Source organism: Nicotiana tomentosiformis, chromosome 8 (genome assembly GCF_000390325.3).
Source record: "Nicotiana tomentosiformis chromosome 8, ASM39032v3, whole genome shotgun sequence".
NCBI lineage: Eukaryota > Viridiplantae > Streptophyta > Magnoliopsida > Solanales > Solanaceae > Nicotiana > Nicotiana tomentosiformis.
The window spans coordinates 106,823,031-106,843,597 of NC_090819.1; the positions used below are offsets into that span (position 1 = coordinate 106,823,031).

At 40.9% G+C, this 20,567-nt stretch overlaps 5 non-coding genes across 5 annotated transcripts; all 5 read left to right on the plus strand.

Annotated features, from left to right (window-relative positions):
- The first annotated feature begins 385 nt into the window (after positions 1-385).
- On the plus strand, positions 386-545 carry LOC117273407 (U1 spliceosomal RNA). Its single transcript, XR_004503413.2, has one exon. It is a non-coding gene; the product is annotated as a U1 spliceosomal RNA (small nuclear RNA).
- A 624-nt stretch (positions 546-1,169) lies between these two features.
- On the plus strand, positions 1,170-1,286 carry LOC117273410 (U5 spliceosomal RNA). Its single transcript, XR_004503415.1, has one exon. It is a non-coding gene; the product is annotated as a U5 spliceosomal RNA (small nuclear RNA).
- Positions 1,287-3,925: 2,639 nt separating this feature from the next.
- Positions 3,926-4,086, plus strand: LOC117273406 (U1 spliceosomal RNA). The gene has a single exon (XR_004503412.1). It is a non-coding gene; the product is annotated as a U1 spliceosomal RNA (small nuclear RNA).
- Positions 4,087-4,653: 567 nt separating this feature from the next.
- LOC117273409 (U5 spliceosomal RNA) lies at positions 4,654-4,769 on the plus strand. Its single transcript, XR_004503414.1, has one exon. It is a non-coding gene; the product is annotated as a U5 spliceosomal RNA (small nuclear RNA).
- A 181-nt stretch (positions 4,770-4,950) lies between these two features.
- Positions 4,951-5,064, plus strand: LOC117273411 (U5 spliceosomal RNA). Its single transcript, XR_004503416.1, has one exon. It is a non-coding gene; the product is annotated as a U5 spliceosomal RNA (small nuclear RNA).
- The last annotated feature ends 15,503 nt before the right edge of the window (positions 5,065-20,567 follow it).

The following is a 20,567-nucleotide window of genomic DNA, read 5'->3' on the forward strand; positions in this document are numbered from 1 at the left end:
ATCGAAAAACCAAACTTGACCACCCTTGCAAGTCATAATACAAATTTCAAAGTTGCTCGAGACCTTAAGCCACCGAATGGAACGTAAATTCTTAAAACGACAAGTCGGGTCGTTACAAATTTCATTCTGCCCTTTTTCAAATCATGGTGTGACATTAAATTGAAGGGGAAAAAGGAAAGAAAGGGGTTTATATATTTGTACATAAAATTATTATATGGATAAGCATCTTAATTATACTTGAAATAAACAAGATTCAGTAGCAATAAAATGTTTCGGAGAGAATATAAGAGGGATAGATTAAGCACAGGATTTCCCTCATCGGCTGGCACAAAGAAAAACAAGGAGTTGGAGGGGTATAGAACCATGGCAAGGAGCTACATGAAACATACTTACCTGGACGGGGTCAATGGGTGATCAATAAGACCCATGGCCTAGGTTGGTGACCTCCATTGCACTTTGGAGGAGTGCCCGCCTAAGGCCGACCCAAGTGGTCGAGCCTATGTCATAATTTGTGGTAGCGGAGGCCTGCGTTCGCGAGGCCCCTACCCAATTCTAAACCTAAAATTTTTGCTCATTTGGTTTTATGTTGTCTAATGGCCTGGAATTCCCACAATGAGTTTTTTTTTGCTATACGAAAGAAAGCTATCTTAATGTAACTATAAAGGATGCAATTCAAACAACATGCAACTGCTCTGTTTTCTGCAATTCAATCACAAGAAAGACAAAACCTTCATTGGAAGTTCAAGATATTTAGTCGAACACATTCTATGCAACTTTTCATCATAATCATGTTATGAGCTTATATTTCTTCCCAATCAGCAAGAAACTAAGACAAATCAACGCTTAAATACCTATGAATCAAATGATGAAGGAGACAGAATAGCAAAGGGTCGTTTCTATTTGAGATGTAGACTTTCAACCATATCATACAACAACAAAAAACCAAGTGTAACCACCAAGAACCTGAAATGAATAAAAAGCTTAAAGCAACTATGTGAATGAATCAAACGACAGAGCAGAACGATCCGCAAAGTCGCTTATATTTAAAATTAAAATGTAGACTTTAAAGCACAGAGTAATTGAACAAAACAGCGAAGAGACTAAAGCGGAAGAAGAGAGCTGACTCCCACATCATAAAAGGTTACTTAAGCAAAGTGCAAAACTCACGCAGCCATGCAGTGAGCACAAAGCGAACTATTCTTTCGCCTTTTACTAAAGAATACCGTGTGCGCACTGTATTTAGTGGCATACGCCTATTTTTGGAGGGGTTCTCGAATTGAGTATCCCTACAATTCCAGTTTAATCAACTATAACAATAACGATCCAGTAAAATCCTACAAGTGGGTTCCGGGGAGGGTAGTGTGAAACTACCTCGAGGGATAGAGAGGTTGTTTTCGATAGACCTTCGATTACGCCCGGCACTATGAACCAGTAAATAGATGGAAAGCAAAAACAGCCCGGCACTATGAACCATTCCAGTTTTAATCATTGGTGTTAATAGGGATATAAGTGAAATTAACTGGTAGACTTTGTGGGTTTTCTATGTTAAACTTTCTGAATGAACATGATAATTTAAAATTGCAAAGTTGGGAGTAACTTTCACTTATTTATCTTCTGAAACGAGTACTCAACAGCTAAAAGATGACATTCCATTTAGGGAGATCTTCCCTTGACAATAATATGAGCTACTGATACGAATAAGTTTGAACAGAAAAATAAAAACCGAGTAGGTACCAGATTATCCATTAAAATGCACATTATATTCCCGAATCAGTCTGATAGTTGATTATATCACACTTTCTTCATCGTTAAGAGGTTTTGAGATTATGAAGTTTAGTGACTTTTGCAGTAATCATATGTTTTTTCATAATCTTAGGTTGTATGTATAAAACACCTTTAATCCAGCACAGTACCGGTAACTTGACTTCGTCATTGAAAATGAATCACAACAGGGTATCAAATGTGCGAGTTGGGCTGATTTTGGGCGGGTCAAAATAGAATAAGCAGAGGCATACATAGGATTTTTTCATAAGCGGGATCACCATTTTAAACCGTGAACAAATAAGCAAATCTTTTTAAAAAGAACACAATTTGAATCGTATTAATAAAACACAACTCAAGTATATTACTACAACTCTTCTCGATAAGTTTTTATTGTTTGAAATGCATTCAAAATAAGCTCATTAGAAATAACACTAAATAATTTTTTCTACATAAGGCGCCAAACATTCAATTAAAACTCATCATTCATTTGATTTCACAAATTATTTTTAATAAATTTTATCGTCGAGATTAAAGATGAACGGAAAGAAAAAAAAAATCCGAACTACTTATGGAAGCAACATCATTCTTCTATATTCAAACAAAAAGGTCAAAGTTTTGTTAAGAATTAAGAACTAAAAGGTCAATAGTTCAAATCCATCTTGTGTTTCCTATTTGTAGATTAAGCACAAAAAATTTAAAATAAAAATTGATGTTGTGTAGCTTTGAACTCGCGACCTCATAAATAAAGTAGTGTCATTTACTTTATTTATTCTAGTTTTTGTTTCGACATTTCAATCACATATAAATATTTAGTAACATTTCCCGACGAAGCGGTGTCATCGCCTAAGGTAGATCCACTCCTGCAGAAGAGGCAAAACTACCATATTAAGCCATGTGGCATAATCATAAGATGACAAGTGTAGATGTTTAGGACAAATTACGCTCCAATAAAGTTGGAGTTTTAAAAATATTTTAAAATAAAAAATGGAAAAAAAACCAACCAATTCAAATTGGGGAGTAGTTTCAAGTTGGAGTATTAAAATAATTTTGAAATAAAAAAACGAAAATTAAAAAAATTAAATATTATCAATTCAAAATGGGGAGTAGTTTCTTCCTAATTCAAATTGTAATAATTAGTTACTCTTTTTGGATTTGAATTTAAATATACTTAACTTTTTTTTTCTACGAAAACAATAATTGTTATATATTGAAAATTACAAAGTATATATTTAATTAAAAAAATCAAGAGAGAGTGAAATACACACACTGCCACATAAGCCTTTAGTTTGGAAATAATTCGACTCTAAAATAGTTTAAGGAGATAATAGGACCCCCGTAATGGAAAGGTGTGTAGTTGGAAATATGGTCATAGTTCTGGGGGAGGGGGGGTGTACTTATGCATTTTTTCCTTTTTCTTTTGTTATGGTCATATATAACATATCAAATAAAAAAAGGAATTATTTTAAAGATATTTTAGCAAAGTTATTCATGCATCAATTTGGGCTATTAATCAACCCAATTTTAGATTGGCTGAGATGGACAAATGGGTTGGACGAGTTGAAGGGATCAAATGGGTTTGGGCTCAGATTGTCACATGATTTGTTCATATTATAGAGAAAATTTGATTTGCTGAAAGTATGACATTTTACGAAAAAATGCTACATATGGGGAGCTGAGAAGAGAAAAGATAGTCATTTTTAAGATGGCTAGAGTTTTAATACTTTTCTTGTATTTGTTTAACAGTAGCAAAGTAGTCAGAAGCAATAAGAGTTAAAATAGCCTTTTCGTGTGCAATGTTAAGTAGTACTACTATAATAGTACAATTTTACAAAAGTTTTCTTTTAAAGTTAACTTCTACTTATAAACAAAAACCAGAATAATCTCCTCTAATTTCATTCGGCCCGTTTTCATATCTTGGTGTGTTATATTAAATTGAAGGGGAGAAAGGAAAGCAAGGAGTTTATATATTGTACATAAAATTATTAGTATATGGATAGGGCATCTTAATTATACTTGAAATAAACAACATTCAGTAGCAATAGTTATTTCAGAGAAAATATTAGGGGAAAGCTCAAGTAATAAGATGTCCCTCATCGGCTGGCAAAAAGAAAAACAAGGAGTTGGAGGGGTATAGAACCATGGCAAGGAGCTACGCTGAAACATACTTACCTGGACGGGGTCAATGGGTGATCAATAAGACCCATGGCCTAGGTTGGTGACTTCCATTGCACTTTGGAGGGGTGCCCGCCTAAGGTCGACCCAAGTGGTCGAGCCTACGTCATAATTTGTGGTAGTGGGGGCCTGCGTTCGCGCGGCCCCTACCCAATTCTAAACCTAAAATTTTTTAGTCATTTGGTTTTATGTTGTCTAATGGCCTGGAATTCCCACAATGAGTTTTTTTTTTGCTACACGAAAGAAAGCTATCTTAATGTAACTATAACTGCAACTGCTCTGTTTTCTGCAATTCAATCACAAGAAAGACAAAACCTTCATTGGAAGTTCAAGATATTTAGTCGAACACATTTTATGCAACTTTTCATCATAAGCAGGTTATGAGCTTATTCTTCCCAATCAGCAAGAAACTGAGACAAATCAACGCTTAAATACCTATGCAACAAATGAATGAGATGTAGACTTTCAACATATCATACAACACCAAAAAACCAAGTGTAACCATCAAGAACCTGAAATGAATAAAAAGGTTAAAGCAACTATGCGAAGGAATCAAACGACAGAGCAGAACGATCCGCAAAGTCGCTTATATTTAAAATTAAAATGTAGACTTTAAAGTACAGAGTAATTGAACAAAACAGTGAAGAGACTAAAGCGGAAGAAGAGAGCTGACTCCCACATCATAAAGGTTACTTAAGCAAAGTGCAAAACTCAAGCAGCCATGCAGTGAGCACAAAGCGAACTATTCTTTCGCCTTTTACTAAAGAATACCGTGTGCGCGCTGCATTTAGTGGCATACGCCTATTTTTGGAGGGGTTCTCAAATTGAGTGTCCCTACAATTCCAGTTTAATCAACAATAACAATAACGATCCAGTAAAATCCTACAAGTGGGTTCCGGGGAGGGTAGTGTAAAACTACCTCGAGGGGTAAAGAGACTGTTTTCGATTGATCTTCGACTACGCCCGGCACTATGAACCAGTAAATAGATGGAAAGCAAAAACAGCTCGGCACGCAGCTATGCGGCGAGTACAAATAGCTATTCTTTCGCCTTTTACTAAAGAATACCGTGTGTGCACTGCACTTAGTGACACACGCCTATTTTTGGAGGGGTTCTCAAATTGAGTGCCCCCTATATACAAATCTAGTTTTACTCTTTCAATGTGATATTCCTAAGTAACAAAGGTTTTTTTTTCCCCTAATGATTCTTTTCCTTTGCCTAACATCGATCGGATGATCGACGCGATGGCCGGGCACGAGCTACTCAGCTTTCTCGATGCCTATTCCGGGTACAACCAAATTCGGATGGACCCGGGCGACCAAGAATAGACTTTCTTTATCACTAAATTTGGCGCCTACTATTATAATGTAATGCCATTCGGATTAAAGAACGCTGATGCCACCTATAAACGCATAGTAAATCGGATGTTCGAAGAACAAATAGGAAATTCAATGGAAGTTTATATTGATGACATGATAGTTAAGTCCCTGTGAGTAGAGGACCATTTAAAACATTTGTAGGAAACCTTCGACGTATTGAAAAAATATAATATGAAGCTGAATACGGAGAAGTGCACATTCGGGGTCGGATCGGGAAATTTCATCGGATTCATGGTATCCAATCGAGGGATCAAGATTAATCTAAAAAGATCAAGGCCATAGAAGACATCACCGTGGTGGACAGCGTCAAGGCCGTTCAGAGGCTGACCGGGCATATAGCTGCCCTGCGCCGGTTCATATCAAGGTCTTCGGACAAAAGCCATCGGTTCTTCTCACTGTTGAAAAACAAGAATAATTTTTTCTGGACCCCGGAATCCCAATAAGCTTTGGAAGAACTCAAACGATACCTTTCGAGTCCGCCACTGCTCCACACTCCGAAGACGGATGAGCAACTGTACCTCTACTTGGCAGTATCCGAGGTGGAGGTAAGTGGAGTTTTGGTTCTGGAAGAGGAAGGTACGTAATCTCCTATTTACTATGTCAGTAGAACTCTAGGTGAGGCCGAAATAAGGTATTCTCACCTTGAAATATTGGCGCTCGCTTTGCTAAGCGCCTCCAGAAAACTAAAACCGTACTTTCAATGTCACCCTATATATGTCGTAACCTTTTACCCACTGAGGAACATCATGCACAAGCCCGAGCTCTTGGGCCTATTGGTCAAATGGGCCGTCAAAATCAGCAGGTATGATATCGAGTATTGACCCCGAACAGCCATAAAATCTCAAATTTTGGATGACTTTGTGGCCGACTTTACGCCGGCCTTAATGGCCGAAGTTAAAAGAGAATTATTGTTAGCCTCGGGGGCTACCTTGAGAATTTGGACCCATTTTACGAACGACGCCTGTTATAGCTATCAACTCTCAATTACCCACTCAATACCTCTCGATCAGAGTGGTTTTGCCCAATTTAGCTCCAACATCCAGCATTCCTATAATTTTGCACATTTCATTAGTTTCGGGAACATAATTCAATACTTTTAGACTAAAACAAAAGCTAAAAGGCGCTAATAAGTAGTCAAAATCCCCACTTATCAGCGCCTCAAACACAAAAGGCTCCAAGCTCGGCATCGTGCTGAAGCCTCCTACGGGTAATGTAGTTAGGCGGTCTATTAGAACTGTAAAATTGACTAAAATGAGGTAGAGTATGAGGCCATGATTGCAGGTCTCGAATTGGCTAAAAGCCTTGGTGTAACGACCTGACCGATCGTTTTGAGCTCTAGTATAATGTTCAGAAGTTTGAGGCCTTGAGTAGCTTTACTTCGGGTATTATGACTTGTACGTGTGGTCGGAACTGAACTTCGGGAAGTTCGGAGTTGATTGGAAAGAAAAATCTAATTTCGGAAGCTTTAAGTTGGAAGAATTGGCTAAGGTTTGACTTTTTGAGTAAACGACCTCGGAATTGGGATTTCAATGTTCCAAGAGGTTCATATGATTATTTGGACTTGGATGTATGTTCGGGTTGAGTATCGGATCACCCTAGAGCATTTCAGCGTTTATTATGGAAAGTTAACATTTTGAAAGTTTAAGAATTTCATAAGTTTGGTTTGAAGTGAATTTTTATGTTATCAATGTCTGTTTGGGGTTCCGAGCCTTGGAGTAGATTTGTTATGTCAATTATGACTTGTGTGTAAAATTTGAGGTCAATCGGACTTGATTAGATAGACTTCGGCGTCGAATGTAGAACTTTGAAGTTCTAAAGTTCATTAAGCTTGAATTGGGGCTACGTACGCACGAGGTGACGAGAGTCCGTACGTAGCAAAATCATGTTTATGTACAGGTAGACGTAGGATCTTATTTTGTAATATTTGAATTATTTGGACTCATGTTGCTGGCTTAATTAATTGAAGTTATAAATGAAATTTATTTGGAAATAAATATATGTATACTAGGCCAAGCCTTAACACTTTGAGTTGTGGGTGAGTTATTTGAGAAACGGTAAAGATTATATTCATTTTGTACCCATGTACGGTATTGTAAATACGTGCCTCGTAATTAGGTAACTTCCTTCCTTTTCTTGTAGAGCGGGCCGAACGCTTCGGCAGTATATAGATGCATCTATGGATCATGCTTCACGTCCCTCGACAGTGTACATGTTATTCTGGATCGGGACGAACGACCTCGACAGGAAATCGTGCGTTATAACGCTATTAGTCTGAATATTCACGAGATAAACTTTCCAATAATGGTAATCCTTATTTATTTGGTAATGGAACTTGACATTTTCTGAGCTGTTAAAGTAGAATACAAGATTTAGAAATTTATGCGTTAAAAGAAGTAATTGGGATATTATGTAACTTATAGATTCACCCCACCATTGTCGTATGCTTCATATCTACTCATGTTTTATTACATTATTTTATTGGACCTTTAGTAAGTATCGATGTCGACCCCTCGTCACTACATATCCGGGGTTAGGCTAGATACTTAATGGGTACGCGTTGATTTACGTACTCATGCTACACTTCTGTACTAAATGTGCAGAAACTGACAGGTTCATTGGATGATCATCTTGGTGCATAGGCGCATCTGTTGAGGAGACTTTACGTGAGCTGCAACCCAGGCTATGCATCGCAGTCCACCGAGTCTCCATCGTACTAATTATTTATTTCTGTCTTATTTATATTCTAGACAGATGTTGTACTGTTGTTGTGCTTCTTAGAAAAATACTCATGCACTTGTGACACCGGGTTTTGGGGGTTCCTTCAGGTTATTCATTATTGTGGATCGTGTAAATATTTTTATTTACTCTGTAAATTCTCTTTTCTACTATTCAATTAAGGAAAATTATGATTTCAAAATACTAAAAGGAGTAATTAAATTGGTAAATCACCATTGGCTTTTCTGACGGCGGCGTTAGGCGCCACCACGACCTATAGTGAATTTTGGGTCGTGACACTTGGGGTCAAGGTAGTCGAAGCTAAGTGCGATTCCCTCCTTGTGGTAAATCAAGTCAATGGGGAGTTTGAAGTAAAAGAGGAACAAATGCGAAGGTATTTAGACAAGTTATAGGTAACGCTGCATCGATTTAAGGAATGGACTCTACAGCACGTGCCCCGAGATCAGAACAGCGAGGCCGATGCTCTGGCTAACTTGGGGTCCTCGGTTGATGATGATGAGTTCATCTCGGGGACAGTAGTACAACTCATGAAGCCGGTAGTAGAAGAAGGTCACGCCGAAGTAAACTCCCCGTGTTTAACTTGGGATTGGAGGAACCAGTACATAGATTACTTGAAGACTGGAAAATTGCCCACTGGCCATATGCTTGGGGCTGGGAGATATCGAATATGTCTTGAGAGAAGTTCAAAAATTTGGGAGAATTTGGGAGCGGAATCTTTGGTTCAAAAATTAATCAGGGCCGGCTACTACTGGATCGACATGGAGAAAGTTATTGGCTCCGAACCGAGGGTCCGATTGAGGGCAAAACTATTGTCCAACCCAAGTTCTAGCTGGGCCATAGCATTACAACTGGTTTGATTATTCGTTTTATCTTTCATTTATTTATCTAACATCCTCAATTACTTGTATTGAATCAATCCATATATCCTTAAAATCGCGTATAAATTTAATTTTTATCCATTTTAAGGGTAAATACCATCCAAAAATAGTACTTCCTTTTTTAGAAGAAAGTATAACATTACTTAATATAGATGTTTGCACATTAACAATTTACTAAATGTAAAGTGTAAACCTCTGTACAAAAGAAAACTAGAAACATGTTATAAAATAAAAACTGTAAAGTAAATAAACCGAAAACAAGTATAGAGAGAGAATGATATATTATTCAACTTCAAACTGATCTACATAATGAACTGAAATCTCTTGTATTTATAGAAGAAAGGAAGCAACTGCGAGGCTTTTCTTGAGCTACTTCTAAGTTGTCTGCATGAGCTGCTCGCACAATATACGGTTCAACAACAAGAAACTAACACGAGTCAAATAATTCCAAATAAGGGCAAGTCCACTAAGGCATAGGATATCTAAGCCTCTTTTAAGTTTGGACAATTACGGAAGAGATACAACCAATTCAAATAAAAGTGGGCAGCGAGAAAATCACCATAACCTCAATTAAGGGTGAACATTTACAAAAAGGGACAACTACAACTTCAAATAAAGATACGCAGTTAGGGAAAAGATAACATGGCAATGGAAGAGATAATAATTTCAATTAAGGTACATATGAATCAATTAAACAGTAATAGTGGATCATGAAACAATTGATTCTAATTAAGCAGGTAAAGGTGAAACTAGTAATTAAAGAACATAATCATAACAAGTACAACTGCATATTCAATGAATATAAGGACCTAGGAATCCTAAAAGGCCAACTTTAACAAATAAGTCTGAGCACGTACTCATCACCTCGAGTGCACGGACTACAATCAACATAGAAGACTCAAATCCTAAGGGGGTAGTTCCCCCACACAAGGTAAGACAAGATACTTACCTCAAAGAAGACAAACCGATAATCTAAATTGAACTTCTCGGGTGAAATGACCTTCGGACGGCTCAAATCTAACCAAAATAACTTCAAAGCACAAATAAAACTCATAAGAAACTATTCCGGATCATAAAGACTCAATCTTTATCAAAATCGAAAAATCGACCCAAAAGTCGACCCCTAGGCCCACACCTCGGAACCCGACAAATTTCATAAAACCCGAATACACATTCCAATACGAGTTCAACCATACTAAAATTATCAAATTCCGATACCATTTCGTCCCTCAAATCATAATCTTTCATTTTGAAAACTTTCTTCAAACACCATAATTTTCCTCAACTCAAAACACAAATTAAATGATAAAAATAAAGATAAAATTATGGAATATATTAAATTCTAGGTGAAGAACACTTACCTAATCGATTTGCTTGAAAAACCCACAAAGAATCTCTCAAAACCGAGCTCTACAAGAAAAAATATGATGAAAAATGGCATAACCCTCGATTTAGAAAACTTATATTCTGCCCAGGTCTGAAAGCATCGCGAACGCAGCGAAAGGCTCGCGTTCGCGAAGAAGGAAAGTAAGGCTGTCCAGAAAAACCCTTCGCGAACGCGAGGGAAGGAGTGCGAACATGAAGAACAAGGGACGGAACCTACGCGAACGCGAGACGGCGAACGCGAATGCGGAGAAGAAATATGAGGCTGACAGAAAGAGCTTCGCGAACGCCGGTGGCTAATCGCGAACGCGATGAAGGGGAAAGACAAACCTTCGCGAACGCGAGAGGTTGAACACGAACATGAAAAAGGATCTCGAGGTGGTCAGCAGTAACACTTCGCGAACGCGAAAAGGTGCTTCACGATCGCGAAGAAGGACACCACAAAACAGGAACAACGGTTCAAAAATAGGGGAAAAGGATCCGTAGCCCGCCCGAAACACACCCGAGGCCCCCGGGACCCCGTCTAAACATACCAACAAGTCTCATAATTTAACACGGACTCACTCGAGGTCTCAAATCTCATCAAACAACATCGAAACTACGAATCACACCATGAATCGAACTTATGAACTTTCAAATCTTTCAACTTCTAAAACTCGTGCCGAAATCTATCAAATCAACCCGGAATGACGTCAAATTTTGCAGGCAAGTCCCAAATGACATAACGGAGTTGTTCCAACTCTCGAAATCGTATTTCGACCCTGATATCACCAAAGTCAACTATTGGTCAAATCTCTCCACTTTCCAAACTTTCACTTTTCCAACTTTCGCTGAAATGATTCAAATCACCCTACGGACCTCCAAATCCAAATCCGGATGCACGCCTAAGTCCAAAATCACCATACGAAGCTGTTGAAATCATCTAAAACCCATTCCGGAGCCGTTTACACAAAAATCAAATTTCCGGTCAACTCTTACCGCTTAAGCTTCCAAAACTTGAATCCTTCTTCCGGTTTGACTCTGATTCATCCGGTAACTGAATTCAACCACGCACGGAAGTCAATACACATAATACAAAGCTTCTCAGGACCTTATGCCGCTGAACGAGACTTAAATTCTCAAAATAACTGGCCGGGTCGTTACAAAATGTTATGCCGTATCATTTTGATCGTTTGCTCCTATCCTTCTTAAGGATTGCTACATTTGGAACCGATTAGTCTACCATGCTTCATTCGTGCAACAAACTTTTTCCTTCAGGAACTTTAATTTTAATAAGAGCATTTGCAGATGAAATATAATATTTAATTTTGGATCAACAAATGCTTCTGCATTTAACTTGATGATCATACTATTTGCTAGTTGCTTATTACATCCCCCTAATGTTAGAAAAACTAACATATATTCCCAATCTTCTTTGGGGAACATATCTTTGTACGTTGTGGTAGATAGTAAAAATATTTAATTTTTGATCCGGAACTAATTGTGAGGAGAGGACTTATCATATCTTGTTGGTCTTGTTGGTCTGATGCATACAAGTGTTAAACTTCTGGTTTACTGTGACTGCTTTTGCATTAGTAAACTTCTGATTTACTGTGACACATGATGTAGTACAAATTGAAGAATAAGGCGGGTAGCTTCTCACATACATATTATTTTATCTCCTATGATTGTGGAAACATGAAGATGTTCAATCTTCCAATCATTTGTAGTCTCAGTATGATAGCCATTTGTATTAGTAAACTTCAGGTTTACTACAACATATGTTTTGACCATAATCATATAATATGAATGACATATTTGTATATAAGCTCTTCGAGAGCTTTCATTTATTATCCACAATTTAATATTATTCGGACACTACTAGTGTCATGTGTTTTTTTAGACAAATAGTTAGCTCTTAAGGACTTTTTGATATATTTTGTACTATTCAATATTGTTCAGACACTTCTGGTATCATGAGAGAAAATATAATCAAATGAACAATATAAAGACAATTCTAAATTTATAAATGACAAAAAATAAGAATTTCAGCATTTTTACCGCCAACTTTGTGACAGATGTCTCCTTCATGGAGAAATGCTATTATCATCTGAATATTTTGTATCAAAGCAGCAATCATATAGTCATTACGTCCGGCGCTCGGACTGCCCATCCGTCTGAGGGTGAAAAGCTGTGCTTAACTCAACCTGAGTACCCAACTCTGGCTGCACGGCCCTCCAAAACTGCGATGTGAACTGAGTACCCCTATCTGAAATGATGGAAACTGGGACACCATGCAGGCGAACGATCTCTCGGATGTAAATTTCAGCCAACCACTCTGAAGAGTAAGTAGTACCAATTGGAATGAAGTGCGCGGACTTGGTCAGCCGATCCACAATAACCCAAATAGCGTCGAACTTTCTCGAAGTCCGTGGGAGCCCAACTACAAAGTCCATAGTGATCCGCTCCCACTTCCACTCTGGGATCTCTAACCTCTGAAGCAAACCACCTGGTCTTTGATGCTCATACTTAACCTGCTGATAGTTTAGACACCGAGCCATAACCCCAACTATATCCTTCTTCATCCGCCTCCACCAATAGTGCTGCCTCAAATCCTGGTACATCTTCGCGGCACCCGGATGGATGGAATACCACGAGTTGTGAGCCTCTTCAAGAATCAGCTCTCGAAGCCCATCTACATTAGGCACACATATCCGGCCCTGCATTCTCAGCACCCTGTCATCACCAATAGTCACATCCCTAGCATCACCTCTCCGAACCCTGTCCTGAAGAACGAGCAAGTGAGGGTCATCATACTGATGCTCCCTGATACGGTCATAAAGAGAAGACCTGGAGACCACAAAAGCCAATACCTGACTAGGCTCCGAAATATCCAATCTGACAAGTTGGCCTGCCAAGGTCTGAACATCTAATGCCAAAGGTCTCTCTGCTGCTGGAAGATAGGCTAAACTCCCCAAACTCTCTGCCCGGTGACTCAAAGTATCGGCCACCACATTAGCCTTCCCCGGATGGTACAAGATAGTGATATCATAGTCCTTAAGAAGCTCCAACCATCTCCGCTGATGCAAATTAAGATCCTTTTGCTTTAACAGATACTGCAGACTCCGGTGATCAGTATAGATCTCACAATGAACCCCATACAAATAATGACGCCAAATCTTCAAGGCGTGAATAATGGCTGCTAACTCAAGATCATGGATAGGATAGTTCTTCTCATGGGTCTTCAACTGGCGCGAGGTATAGGCAATCACCCTACCCTCCTGCATCAAAACAAAACTAATGCCTATCCTTGAGGCATCACAATACACGGTGTAAGAACCTGAAGCTGATGGCAACACTAACACTGGAGCTGTGGTCAAAGCAGTCTTGAGCTTCTGAAAGCTCTCCTCACATTCATTCGACCACCTGAATGGAGAACCCTTTTGGGTCAATTTGGTCAAGGGCGACGCAATAGATGAAAATCCCTCCACAAAGCGACGGTAGTAACCCGCCAAACCAAGAAAGCTCCTAATCTCCGTGGCTGAGGACGGTCTGGGCCAACTCTGCATCGCCTCTATCTTTTTTGGATCCACCTGAATACCCTCACTGGACAACACGTGCCCCAAGAATGCTACTAAACTGAGCCAAAAATCACATTTAGAGAACTTTGCATAAAGTTTCTCCTCCTTCAATCTCTGCAATACAGCCCTCAAATGCTGAGAGTGCTCTTCCTGGCTACGAGAGTACACCAGGATGTTGTCAATAAATACAACAACGAATGAGTCCAAATAGGGCTGGAATACACTGTTCATCAGATGCATGAACGCTGCTGGGGCATTGGTCAGCCCAAAGGACATCACCATAAACTCATAATGGCCATATCGGGTTCTGAAAGCTATCTTGAGAATATCTGAATCCCGAATCTTCAGCTGGTGATAACTGGACCTCAAATCAATCTTGGAGAACACCCTCGCTCCCTGAAGCTGGTTGAATAAATCATCAATATGAGGCAAAGGATACTTGTTCTTGACTGTGACCTTGTTCAACTGCCTGTAATCAATACACATTCTCATGGAACCATCCTTCTTTTTCACAAATAGAACCGGTGCACCCCAAGGTGACACACTAGGCCGAATAAACCCCTTATCAAGGAGTTCCTGAAGCTGTTCTTTCAATTCCTTCAACTCCGCCGGTGCCATACGATACGGTGGAATAGAAATGGGCTGAGTGCCCGGCACCAAATCGATACCAAAGTCAATATCCCTGTCAGGCGGCATGCCCGGTAGGTCTGCAGGAAACACATCCGGAAAATCACGTACCACCAGAACAGAATAAATGACAGGAGTCTCTACACTAACATCCCTCACAAAAGCCAAATAAGATAGGCAACCCTTCTTAACCATGCGCTGAGCCTTCAAATATGAAATCACCTTACTTGGTACATAATCTATAGAACCGCTCCACTCAACCCTCGGAATTCCTGGCATAGCCAACGTCACCGTCTTAGCGTGACAATCTAGAACAGCATGACATTGAGATAACCAATCCATGCCCAATATCACATCAAAGTCAACCATACTGAGCAACAATAGATCTACTCGGCTCTCCAGACCCCCAATAGTCACCACACATGATCGATATATGCGGTCCACAATAATAGTATCGCCCACAGGAGTAGATACAAGTACAGATGAAACTAAGGACTCACGGGTCATATCCAGAAAATGGGCGAAATACGAGGAAACATATGAATACGTGGAACCAGGGTCAAATAAAACTGAGGCATCTCTGTGGCAAACTGAGACAATACCTGTAATCACAGCATCTGAAGCAATAGCATCTGGTCTAGCAGGGAGAGCATAGAAACGGGCCTGACCACCCCCTGATCTGCCTCCCTCTCTAGGGCGACCCCTAGCTGACTGACCTCCACCCCGAGCTGACTGGGCGGGTGGTGAGGTAGCTGGTGCTGTAGTCGGAGGCTGACTCCTTTGCTGAGATAGACCTCCATGATGATGAGGACACTGCCTCCACATATTCCCAAGCTCCCCACACTCAAAACAACTCCCTAGTGCTGGCGGCGGAAACTGAAAGGAACCCCTAGCACCGGGATGATTGGTAGAAGAACCTGGCATGGAAGAGCCCTGAACAAGTGGAGCACGAGATGAACTCTGAACTGGAAGGGCACTAAGTGATGAGTGGCCCTGATGAGAACTGTGAGAACCATGGCCAGATGATGCACCCCGATGAAATGGCCGAGCTGACTGAGCCTGTCTGAAATGACGACCTCTATCGTACTGGAATTGACCCCCAAAAGGAGCACCGCTGAATTCACCCTGACCACGAGGCCTCTTGGCCTCTCGCTCAACCCTCTCCTGACCACGAACCATCTCAATCTGCCGAGCAATGTCAACAACCTCATCAAAGGTAGCACCCGAAACTCGCTCCCTGGTCATGAGCAACTGTAGCTGATAAGTGAGGCCATCAATAAACCTCACGATCCTCTCTCTGTCCGTGGGAACCAACCAGATAGCATGACGGGCCAACTCGAAGAACCGCATATCATACTGCATCACAGACATATCACCCTAGCGTAGCCGCTCAAACTGCCTACGCAGCTCCTCTCTGCGGGATCGAGGCACGAACTTCTCCAAAAAGACCATGGAGAACTGCTGCCAAGTAAGGAGTGCTGCGCCAACAGGCCTACGCCTCTCGTAAGTCTCCCACCATCTAAGTGCAACCCCAGAAAACTGAAAGGTAGTGAACGAGACCCCACAAGTCTCCAAAATACCAGCAGTACGGAGTATCCTCTGACACCTGTCCAAAAAGTCCTGAGCGTCCTCTCTCTCTGTGCCACTGAAAGGTGGTGGCTGAAGTCTCCCAAACCTCTCCAACCTACGCTGATCATCCTCAGGCATAGCAGGAAACACATAATCCTGAGCAACAGCAACCGGATGGGCTGGTGGTGCCTCTAGTGTCTGAAGTCCCTGAATAACCTGCTCGGGTGTGCGAGCGATGGGAGTCTGAGTGCCTCCCCTGCCGTCGAAATAGAGACCGCCTAAGCAAGGCCAGTACACGCTGTCAGAATCTGAGCTAAGGCCTCCTGAAGGCTTGGAATCACAATAGGCACATGTGGTGCCTGAGCCGGTGCATCAACATCTAGAACTTGGTCCTGATCTGGGACAATCGGTGGATCTGTAGGTACTGCCCCAACTGCTATACGGGGTGCACCTTTTCCCTACCACGGCCTCTACCGCGGTCTCGGCCTCTCGTGGCCCTGGCTGGTGGTACTGGTAGCTGGCCCTCCTGACCGGTGGCACGAGTCCTCACCATCTGTGAGAGAATGAAACAACAAATGTTTAGTTACTAGAATCAACAGATTCGCACGACAAGAATTCAAGAATATGGAGTTTCCTAAAGGTTTTGCAGCCTCCTGAAGATAAGTACAGACGTCTCCGTACCGATCCGCAAGACTCTACTAAACCCGCTCATGACTCGTGAGACCTATGTAACCTAGGCTCTGATACCAATCTGTCACGACCCAAAACTAACCCCCTGTCGTGATGGCGCCTATCGTGGAACTAGGCAAGCCGACTCATTTCCAAAATAAAATGATATTTTCATTTCAAATATAATTTCAAGGTTATTTAACATAAAAACCTCCATTTAAAGAGTTCAAATCAAAGAAAAACAGAAGTGCGGAAAAGAAAAGCCCGACATTGGGGTGTCACTAGTCATGAGCATCTACTATAATCTGTCTAACAATATCAAGACTAACTCAGCCTGGAAAAATAGCTAAATACTACTAGAGGAAGATAAGAGGGAGAAGAGCAGGGGCTGCGATCGCCAAACAGCTACCTTGTTATCTCCAAGAAAATCTGCAACCAGAACACTCAATAACTGCTACCGTGTCCAGCCACACCTGGATCTGCACACAAGGTGCAGAGAGTAACGTGAGTACGCCAACTCAGTAAGTAACAACAATAAATAAAGACCGAGCAGTAGTGACGAGCAATAAAGCATATAACGTTCATATCAGGAAATCTCAGTAAAATACCACATGCTCTTAAAAATCAGGATTTGAATCAAACATCTCGTTTAAACCCAGTTCCAATAAAAATAATTTTAAAGACATTTTTATTTTCCAATAGTTTTTCAAATAAAGGCTCAATGCAAAGGTGAGCAAAAATGATGAAATCATAAACAGCCACTCGGGCAGACCTCACAGTCACTCGTGCCACTCGGGCATACCTCACAATCACCCTTGCCACTCGGGCATACCTCACAATCACTCTTGCCTCCCAGTCACTCAGCACTCGGCACTCGGCACTCGGCACTCGCACTCAGTAGGTACCTGCGCTCACTGGGGGTGTGTACAGACTCCGGAGGGGCTCCTTCAGCCCAAGCACTATAATCTGCACGGACAACTCACGTGCGATAATAATAAAGTATGCTGCAAGCGGGCAGCCCCGATCCACACTCATCCTCACCAATCAGGCCCTCGACCTCACTCAGTCATAAGTATGCTGCAGGCGGGCAGCCCCGATCCACACTCATCCTCACAAATCAGGCCCTCGGCCTCACTCAGTCATAAGTAACTCAAGCCTCTCGGGCATTTCAGTAAAACAGGGCATTCGGCCCAAAACATTTATATACATCAAAATAGAGTCATAAAACTGAGTTATGTGGTAAACAAGTATAAACATGACTGAGTATAGATTTTCAATCGAAAACAATGAGAGCATGGTAAGAAACAGCCCCTAAGGGTCCAAACAACATTGGCGCAAGGCCCAAACATGGCATTCAGCCTAATTTACATAAAAATCTTTCTAAATCATATAAGTATCAATGGTTTCAACAAAGTATGCAACTTTACAGTTGCTACGGGACGGACCAAGTCACAAATCCCCAACAGTGCACGCCCACACACCCGTCACCTAGCATGTGCGTCACCTCAAAATAATAGAATGATATGAAATCCGGGGTTTCATACCCTTAAGGCTAGATTTACAATCGTTACTTACCTCAAACTGGTCAAATCTCTACCCCGAAATGCTCTTGCCTCTAGACTCGGCCTCCAAATGCTCCAAATCTATTCACAATCAGTGTAATACCATCAATATACGCTAATGGAATGAATTCCACAAGAAAAGCTTCAAAATTAGACCAAAACCCAAAATTGGCTCAAAATTCGCCCGTGGGGCCCATGTCTCGGAACCTGAAAAAAGTTACAAAATCCGAAAGCCCATTCAACCACGAGTCTACCCATACCAATTTTACCAAAATCCGACCTCAACTCGACCCTCAAATCTACAAATTAAATTTCCAAATTTCTAAGTTTCAATCTCTGATTTACGCCTCAAAAACATGTAATCTAGTCGGATTACTCGATGATAATTCAATATTATGGAGTAGAAATGATCACAAGGAACTTACTTCAAGTTTTCTTTGAAAATATATCAAAAATCGCCTCTCCCCAAGCTCCAATTTGCCAAAAATGGCAAATGGGACGAAATCTTTGTTTTTATAATTCTGCCCAGACATCCTCGGTTCTGCCTCGATCTTGGCCCTCGATCCTGCCTTCGATCGAGGTCCTCGATCGTGGCCCTCGACTCTAGGCTCGATCGTGCCTTCGATCGTGACCCTCGACCCTGGGCTCGATCATGCCTTCGACCTTGAGCTCGATCTGGGATTCGATTGTGGCCCTCGATCTTGGCCCTCGATCATGACTTCGACCGTGACCCTCGATCTGGGCTTCGATCGTGGCCATCGACCCTGAGCTCGATCTGGGCTCGATTCTGGGTAGAAGCAATTTCCAACAGAAGGAAATTGCAGCAGCTGTTCTAGTTCAATTTTTGATCCGTTAACCATCCAAAACTCACCCGAGGCCCTCGGGACCTCAACCAAATATACCAACAAGTCCTAAAACATCATACGAACTTAGTCGAATCCTCAAATCACCTCAAACAACGCTAAAATCATGAATTACACCCCAATTCAAGCCTAATGAACTTTGAAATTTGTAATTTCTACAAACAACTCCGGAACCTATCAAATCACGTCCGATTGACCTCAAATTTTGCACACAAGTCCTAAATGACATAACAGAGGTATTTCAATTTTTAGAATCGAATTTCAACCCCGATATCAAAAAGTCAACCCCCGGTCAAACTTCTCCAAAAATAAAACTTTCGGCATTTCAAGCCTAATTCCTCTACGGACTCCCAAATAATATTCCGGACACGCTCCTAAGCCCAACATCATCATACGGAGCTATTGGAATTATCAAAATTCAAATCCGAGGTCGTTTACATATAGGTCCATATCCGATCCACTTTTCTAACTTAAAATTTTCAATTATGAGACTAAGTGTCTCATTTCACCCCGAGTCCCTTCCGGACTCGAACCAACTAACCCGATATAACATAATATAGCTGAATAACACAAAAATAAGTAGGAATAGGAAAAATAGGGTTACAACTCTCGAAATGACCGGTCGGGCCGTTACAATATGTCTAGTCAAACTTCCCGTCCCCCCCCCCCCGACTTCCAACATATTTAAAAACTAACTCTTTGCCACAAGTTTTACACTTAGCCCTATTTTTTCTCGTAGTTGAGTAAAAAATGGCCAAACAAGAGATGTTTCTGCCCGTTTAAAAGGTTGTCTAGAAAAAGTAGAGGCAGTAACAGGAGGGTCAGACGGGGGATCATTTGGATTATTATTAGTTGGGTTAACTTCAGGAGCAGGACTAGTGGGTGTATCGTCGTCCGGTTGCGTTTCATCAAAATCTATTTCTTCATCATCATTTTCATCAATAGTTGGATTACCATAAAGAGCATTCATATATTCATGGTTTAATTGTTCACCGGGGGCAATATTATGGCAAAATTGGCTCTCGGTAAATTGTAATAAACTATTATCGCTATCAAGAATAGCGATAATAGAGAGAGATTGAGAGAAATTGATGATTTTGTGAGAAAAATGAAAGAATGAGGGGGTATTTATAGTTGAAAATAGAGAAAAAGTATAATTATAAAAAGTTTGGGGTTAAAAAAAAATTTGAGGGGTTAAATGACTATTTTGCAAATAGCCAACGGCTATTTTGGCAGACCAAACGGCTAGTTTTTAAATGGCCAAACGGTCAAATTTTTTTTTTTAAAAAAATTATCCGTTGGGCCCGTTTAGGACCGCTAGAACTGGCCCACTTCTGAGCCGGTCCCGGTCTCGCGGGCCTCCCCTATGAGACCGGCCCACTACCCGGCCCACCACCCCACGGTCC